This window comes from Cavia porcellus, unplaced genomic scaffold (assembly GCF_034190915.1).
Source record: "Cavia porcellus strain 051 isolate PalLab524CR breed Dunkin Hartley unplaced genomic scaffold, mCavPor4.1 scaffold_14, whole genome shotgun sequence".
Classification (NCBI taxonomy): domain Eukaryota; kingdom Metazoa; phylum Chordata; class Mammalia; order Rodentia; family Caviidae; genus Cavia; species Cavia porcellus.
Genome location: NW_026947497.1, coordinates 34,569,260 through 34,577,034, shown reverse-complemented (window position 1 = coordinate 34,577,034; position 7,775 = coordinate 34,569,260).

Sequence of the window (7,775 nt, the reverse complement as noted above, 5' to 3'; positions counted from 1 at the left end):
CAGCGTTCTCTGGAGAGTGGGAACTGCGGGGGAAAGGACAAAACCAGGAAAGACTTCTTGGTGACGAAAGTCTCCCTCCAGGACACCGAGCCGGCCAGGTGCTGGCGCCTGCAGTTCCTAAAGAGGGCGACCTCCGGGGGCCGCTGGAGCTTCTCAAAAACAGGCGGGGCGAGGCGCGATGCTGCGGGCGGATTCCTCCCAAACCAGCCAAACTGAGGACAGGGAAGGGACTGAGTGTCAGGTGCTCTAGTGCCCGGGAGAGAAACCGTGTGCGTCACTGCATCGGAAGCACCATTTGTAAGCAGAATTTTAATGACATTCCCCATCTCATTACAAAGAATTACAGTTTACCATCTGAGGTCAATATGGTGTTCCATGCCGGTAATTTCAGCACTGAGGGAGGCTGAGGCTGGAAGATCACAAGTTTGAGCCCTACCTGAGCAATTTAGGCTCAGCCACTAGTACCAAAGAAAAAAGAGCTTACTAGTTGAGAAAACTCTTAACACTGAAGAGCCGCTTAACCAGACTCCACCATGCCACCCCATCAGGAGCCACTGAAAACGAACGGGCTGTGAAGCTGCCTCTCTCCCATCATGAAACTGGGACACCCGGGTGTAAGGCCTGGGCCTGTCCACAACCTATGACAGTTCAGGTAGTGAGTGTCAACAGTGCTACCAAGTGTGGCTGTGCACACTTCCAGCTACCTAGGAGGCTGAGGCAGGGGGAACGCACATTCCAGGCCACCTTGGGTAACTTAGTGAGACTATGTCTCAAAATAAAAAAGGGGGGGGGCAAGGAGGAGACACACATCTGTAATCCCAGCATTTGGGAGGCTGAGGCAGGGGGATCACCAAAAGTTCCAGGCCAACCTGGGCTACATAGTGAGCTCCAGGCCAGCCGGAATAACACAGTGAGACCTTGTCTCGAGATGAAACAAAGCTAAACAAGAAACCTCACAGAAAGACAGTCAAGAAAACCTAAATAAGGTAAAGGTTTCTATTCTTGGAAAGAAAGACTGAGCATTATTAAAATGTACCTACAGTACTGTGCATTTTTTCTGAAACTTTTTCAAAAACTAATTTTGCCTCTGAAAGGATTTAGCAGCACGAAAACCATCTAACTTGTAATCCGTCTCTCCGCCAGCATGGTACACCTCGGGAATTTTGACAGGAAGAACCTGGCCCACTGCCGCTTGTTTGCAAACTCAGTGACCGCTTTTAGGAGTGCTAGCATTTCTCAGTCGATAATGTCAGCAGAATGTTCCCTCCGGAGACGTCTAAGCGCATATTTCTTGGTTCTGGTGTATTCATTTTATTTTCCTATCGTGGGGGTCAATCCTTTTATCCCAGTCCCCGCCCCCAGACGTTTTCCCCCGGTGACCCGAAAGCCCGGGCGCCCCATGCAGGGCAGGAGGCGGAATAGGGCAGATGGTTCCCCGGCCGCCTCCACCTCTCCCGCCACTGATCTGGCCCCAGCTCCAAAACCCGAGGCGGGGAGTAAGGGTCCTGGGGCCCAACGGGCAGCGGGCGGGGCAGAAAGAGCGGGCCGAGGCCACCTCCAGGACCGAGCCTTCCACTGCGCGGGCCAGCAGCATCCACACCTGGCAGGTTCTGCGCCTCTGCAGCCGCGGGGGTCTAACCTGAGGTCGGACTGCCAGGCCGTGAAGAGTGCAGCCGCTGTGGATCTGGAGATGATGAGAAAAGACAACCGTGAGCAGAGCCAGAGGCTTGCACCGGGAAATGAAGTCCTACGTGTGCTTCCAAGAGGCTCTGATTAGTGCCAGCCAATCTAATTAATAATGAGTGTCTTGCTTAAAAAGCAGCAGGGTTTTTTTTGTTTGTTTGTTTTTTTGTCTTTTTCCTTTTTACCGGTACCAGGGATCAAACTCACGACTGCCTGCTTGCAAGGCAGGTGCTTATGCCACTGAGCTAAATCCCCAGCCCCAAAAGCAGCAGGTTTTATTGTCCTTGTTCTGCAGAGGGGGAAACTGAGGCAGACAGATTGCTGCAACGTGGTTTGTAGGGGTCTTGCTAAGATTCAGTTAACACAGCTCGGTGAGTTGGCATTCACTTCTAATCCTAGCGCTTTGGGAGGCTGAGGCAGGAGGATTACAACTTCTAGCCAGCCCGGGCAACTTACTGAGACCCTGACTCAAAATAAAAAAGTATAAACGGGCTGGGAATACAGCACAAGGCGAAGGCACAGGGTACCAACCCCTAGCTCCACAGACGACATGACAGGTTGGGCCACCACAGCGGGACCTGCTTCTCCTCCTGATGCAAGAGGAAAGGAAGAGGATCCAGCACTTTGCGGGCACAGCCTTTTTCATGAACAAAGGCTGATCCATTACTTGAAGCTTAGCAGGGAAGTGAAAAGCAACGATGCTGCTCCTCTTTCGGTTCAGGAAATTCCAGCTCCTGGAAGGAGCAGTGCGCCAGCTCCCAGCGTCCTGCTGGGTGTTGGTGGCTCATTTTCTTTTTAATTTCTTTCTTTTTTTTCCAGTACCAGGGATCGAACTCACGACTGCCTGCTTGCAAGGCAGGTGCTTATGCCGCTGAGCTAAATCCTTAGCCCCAAGTGGCTCATTTTCGAGAAAGGAGACTCAGCCATCCCCTCAGGAGCTGTCTGCAGCTGTCCCCTCAGCAACTGTCTGTCCTCGTGGAGCCCTTGGAGCCGGACCTGCTCAAAGCACAGAGTGATTTTTTTCAAGTGGTCAGTGCTTCAGGGACCAGGATGGCTGAGGAGGAAGCAGGTGACTGACAGGAGTTGTTGACCGGTGGTCAAGCGGGGACACTGGTGCGGGGCTGCGAGAGGAAGATGAGAGGGAGATACAGGAAGGAGGACACAGCTGCCACCAGCAAAGGAGCAGGGCTCAGCGTCTCTGCACCCCTCAGACCAGGCGCCTGCCCTGCGGGCAAAGTGGGACCCGCAGCCACAGCCCCATTTACAGAAGCATTTACACTACTGAAGGGAAAGGATGAGAAGGAGAAACAGAGAATTTTTTAAATAATTATTTTGCCTCTTTTTCCCTTAGTTCTAAACCCAGTTTACATGCACACACACACACACACACCAGCCTTTTTTGCACATATATATTTGCATTATATACACATATTTATACTTAGGGTGAGTTTGCAATACGGGGTGGTTGCAGAGCACATCTTAATCACGTTCAGCCTCTTTATTCCGCTCTCACATAGCCCCAGCCCCTAACCCAAAGGCATTGAATTTACTATTTACTATTTGGTAATTTCAAAAAAATAATTTTTTGGTTTATTGTTTGAGACAGTTTGTTTTTGTTTTGTTTTGCTTTGTCTTAGATCTCGTTGTACAGCCCAGGCTGGCCTCAAACTCAAAATGATCTCCTGCCTCATCTTCCAAGTGCGATGAGACAGGGTTTTGCTACTCAGTCTAAACTTGCCTTGAGCTCAAGGGCGTCCTCCCACCTCAGTGTCCTGAGTGCCGGGATCACAGCCTGTACCAGCATGCCCCGCTGTTTTGCAAACTTTTTATTTAACAGTTTGCTATAAAGCTGGATGAAGGTCTGTTTCTAAATCTAATTCATGTTGTTGCTTGCATGTAATAACTAACAAAGCTGAAAATACAAATGACCTCAGATCCAAACAGAAGAAAAAAATCAAAAGTGAAACCAGAAGCAGCGCATCATTGTCGGAACTCACTAGCCCTGCTCCTGGGTTTTCTGTTCACCTGACGCGATGCAGAGGTTTCTCACTGTGGTCCATTTGCTCACAGTATTCTCCCAAACGAATCGGGCCATATTTGTATTCTTAACAAATGGGCCCAAAGCCTAGGGTAAGTCTTAACTGGGAGAGCTTTAAACAGAGTGGGAAACCCTAACTTTTAAAATGCTAGGATAGTATGGTGGTGCACACCTGTAATCCCACCACTTGGAAGGCTGAGGCAGGAGGATCATGGCAAGCTGGAGACCAGCGTGGGCTATAAAGTGAGCACAAGGCCCACCTGAACTGCACAGGGAGACCCTGTCTCAAAAAGACAAAAATAAATGAAATAAAATGCTAGGATAGAGAATCTTCAGATTTTCAGAATTCTCTTTAGAATTTCAGAAAGATGAGATGGGGGAGGCAGAAGGGACAGGGGTGGGGAAATAAAAAGGATCAAAGCACAGAATGTTAATGTACAAATGTGAATATATTCATTATTTATTCAAACATATGCTAATAAAAGTTTTTCAAAAGAAAAAAACCTACATCAAAAGGCAACATTTCCCAATATTCAGCCAGAAGAATTAGGTTGTGTTTATTTTTGTAAAAATAATTATTAAAGAAGCATGTTTCTCAACATGAAATACGTTCCAGACACCTGTTTTTATAAACATGGTCAATGCCAGATGTGGCGGCACACATCTGTAATCTCAGCACTCAGGAGGCTGAGGCAGGAAGATGGCTGTGAGTTTGAGGCCAGCCTGGGCTACATAGTGAGATCTTGTCTCAAAAACAAAATAAAGCCCAAACACAAGTAAATAAATAAATGAAATGTAGTGAACAACTTGAATCCGATGTTTGTGCAAGAAACACACATGGCGGTTCTTTCGGTTTAATAAGCCTCTGTGCCCCTTGCCCCATGATGAACAGCAGAGTGCGGAAGCTACCAGGTGGCTCTGTGCTCTCTGCCGCTGACTGAAAAGGCCCGGAGGCTTTCTGCCAGGCTGTGCCACAGGCACAGTCGATGTCTCCTCCCTTTAAGCCCAGGGACACTGTTTCTGACCCTGTAGAAAGGGCAGTGGGTGGGGAGCTGGGAGTCAAAGGCCCAGGAGCCCTGGAGAGAGGTTTGGTGGCGGCAGGTCATGTGTGTCAGTGTGCTGGGGACAGGCAGCGGAGACAGTGAGTTTGCCCAGGCCTTTCTCCTGGATGCCTCTGTTCTCACCTTTGCAGCATCCAAACCTTGGGCCCAGGTCCTGCTACATTAGCTGCACCCCTGACATCCCAGTAGCTTAGAAGGCTGAGGCAGGAGGGCTGCAAGTTCCTGGCTATCCTGGGCTGTTTCATGGGAGCCTATTTCAAAATAAGAATTTACAAAGGGGCGGAGGGTCTAGCTCAAGGCTTTCTGGGCTCATTTCCCAGTACCAGGAAAATCTTTTCATAAACTATTCAAAACTCTCTAATAAATGTTTTTTGCCTTAAACCAGTAACCCCACACTATGCTCAGTCCACATCTGATTTTATTTTATTTTATTTTATTTTTTTGACACAGCGTCTCTCTATGCAGTTCATACTGGCCTTGAGCTCACTTTGTAGCCCAGGCTGGTCTCAAACTCGGAACCATCCTCCTGCTTCACCCTCCTGAGTGCTGGGATTACAGGCACAAGCCACCATGCCCAGCTCACCTCTGATTTTAAACATTGAGGTGGACCTAGACAGGGGGATTTTGAATACAAGGTCAGCCTGAACTAGCTGTGGGAACCTGTTCTGCATGTGATACCTAGCAGTAAAGGAGGTTAGGAAATGGTATTTAGTGGGGGACTGGTCACACCAAACTCACTCTGAGTGCTGTTGGTGAGAAATGAGGAAGAGAGGTGTCAAGGACTGTGGGCCGCCCCCAGATGCTGGGGTCCTTGTCCCTGGTCACAGCAGCAGGGAGCCAGGGTCTTCCACAGGTGATTAGGGTAGAGTGAGGTCTCTAAGTGAAGGCAAACCCAGCGTGACTGGGGATGTCAGGACCCAAGGGACAGCCCATGTGGATGCTGCTGCTGTGAGGGCCAGAGAACCCCATCTGCACCCCCAGAGCCCGCTACCCTGAAGCCAGGAGAGAAGCATGGGACAGTGTCTCTCCAACAGGCCTCAGAAGACACCTGCTGTGCGATCCCTGCAGCCTCCAGAACTGGGGAACCGGAAGTTCCTGCTGCTCCCACCGCTGCTCCCCGGCTGCCGTGCTGTTAGGGTGGCCCTGGGGCTGACGGAAGAGGATGAAAACCGGGTGGGGGCCACGTGTTCTCTCCTGCCTGGTGGCCGCTCTCCTGCCTTGGGTGTCCTCTTTTCCTGCTTTTTCTTGGCCCACGCTTGCTGGGGACCTCGCCGAGATCCCACCTGCCTGTATGAGGGGTTCGGCTAAGGATGAAATGAGACAGACAATTTAGTCAGGCAGAAGGTGGGCAGGGGGCAGCACCCCAAGATGGGCACAAAGACCCCCTCGGCCGGCCCACTGAGGACTGACCCACGCATGTTCAGAGCGGGGAGTGTACTTTTCCCGGTGACTGCTGTGGGCAGGTAAAAAGAACCAAGCATTTTTGCAAGAATGAGACTTGTTTTCCCCAAGCAAAACTTTTATCACAGCTACTGCACTGCTTGAAAGAGCCTCGGCGGGCCTCGCCGTCCCCTCACGCCACGGCTTCCAGAGCCACAGGGCTTCAGCTGCGGCGGCAGAAGGCGGAGAGCTTCCACGGTCTGGCTTACAGGGCAGGGCGAGGACGGCCTCAGACATCTGGCTCAGTTATAACGTGGGGTCCCCAGCACACATGCTCTGCAGAACCTCTCTTTTCTCATTCACCCATGCCTCGTGGGAATTTTATTATACCAAGGGTAAAATAAACTATCAGTCAAATAAAAAAAACTTTCAAAACATGTATGACAGGGCTGGGGATTTAGCTCTGCAGCATAAGTGCCTGCTTTGCAAGCGTGTGGTCGTGAATTCAATCCCCAGTACTAATAAAAATAAAACTAATAATAATTAAAAAAACATGAATGACACTCTCGAATTCCTTTTTAACAGTTAGACATTTCAAGCACTGGAAGGAAAATAAGGAAGAAAAACCAGACACTAAGTTCAAGTTCAGTACATTTCAGACAGAATATCCCTCAGATCAATTAAAAATGCAAGGAAAAAAGCTTTGACCCCGTTTTTTCCTTTAAAAATATATTCTACCTGTACAAGCTACACTACATCACAAATCAGATCCCTTTATTAAATCACAATCATTTATACTGTGCTTAATACAAGATTGATCAATTCATCTAATCTGACAAATATAGAGAAAATATTTAAAAAGAAAAAAGCAAAAACTACCTTTGCTTTACCATATAAAATGTAACTAAAAAATAGTTACATTTTATATGGTCTAATATTCTAGTGTTAGTTAAAAGTTATTGAATTTAATATTAATAATTATTTATATTTCTGAAAGAATAAAGTTTTTTTCTTTTATTTTTAAAACCAGCTTGAAAATCTTAGGCACACAATTGAAAGCCCGTTTCTTTTCTCTTTTTTTAGGTAGGGTCTCATTATGTAGTTCAGGTGGGCCTTGAACTCACTGTGACCCTCCTGCCTGAGACTTTCAAGCGCTGGAATTGCAAGTGTGTTTCACCATGGCTGGCTCTTTTCCTACCTTTAATAAAATAAAAATAATAAGCACTTGTGCTTATCTTGATCAATTCTGTGCTGAGGAAAGAACCTAAAAAAAAAATCTTGAGACTCCAGCACCCCAAAACCTGGTAACACATTTGAAGGGGCAGCCAGGAGAGCGGGCTGGAAGTCAGCACAACAGTTCCCCTCATGTGGACCACTTGTGAAAACCCCAGCAGGCTTGCAGTAGGATGGTGGGCCTGACGTCAGCCTGGGCGCGGGAGATCCAGAAAGGTCAGGCCTCGGGTTTTTGGCCGCTGTGTTCTGTCTCGTGTGGTGGCTGCCCTCATGCTGGAGAGGACTCTTTTCCTGCTTTTTACTCAGCCTGAACTCACTCTGCAGAGCTTGTTTCTTTTCCCACCACTCATACAACTTTTTAAGCATTAAAAATAAATAAA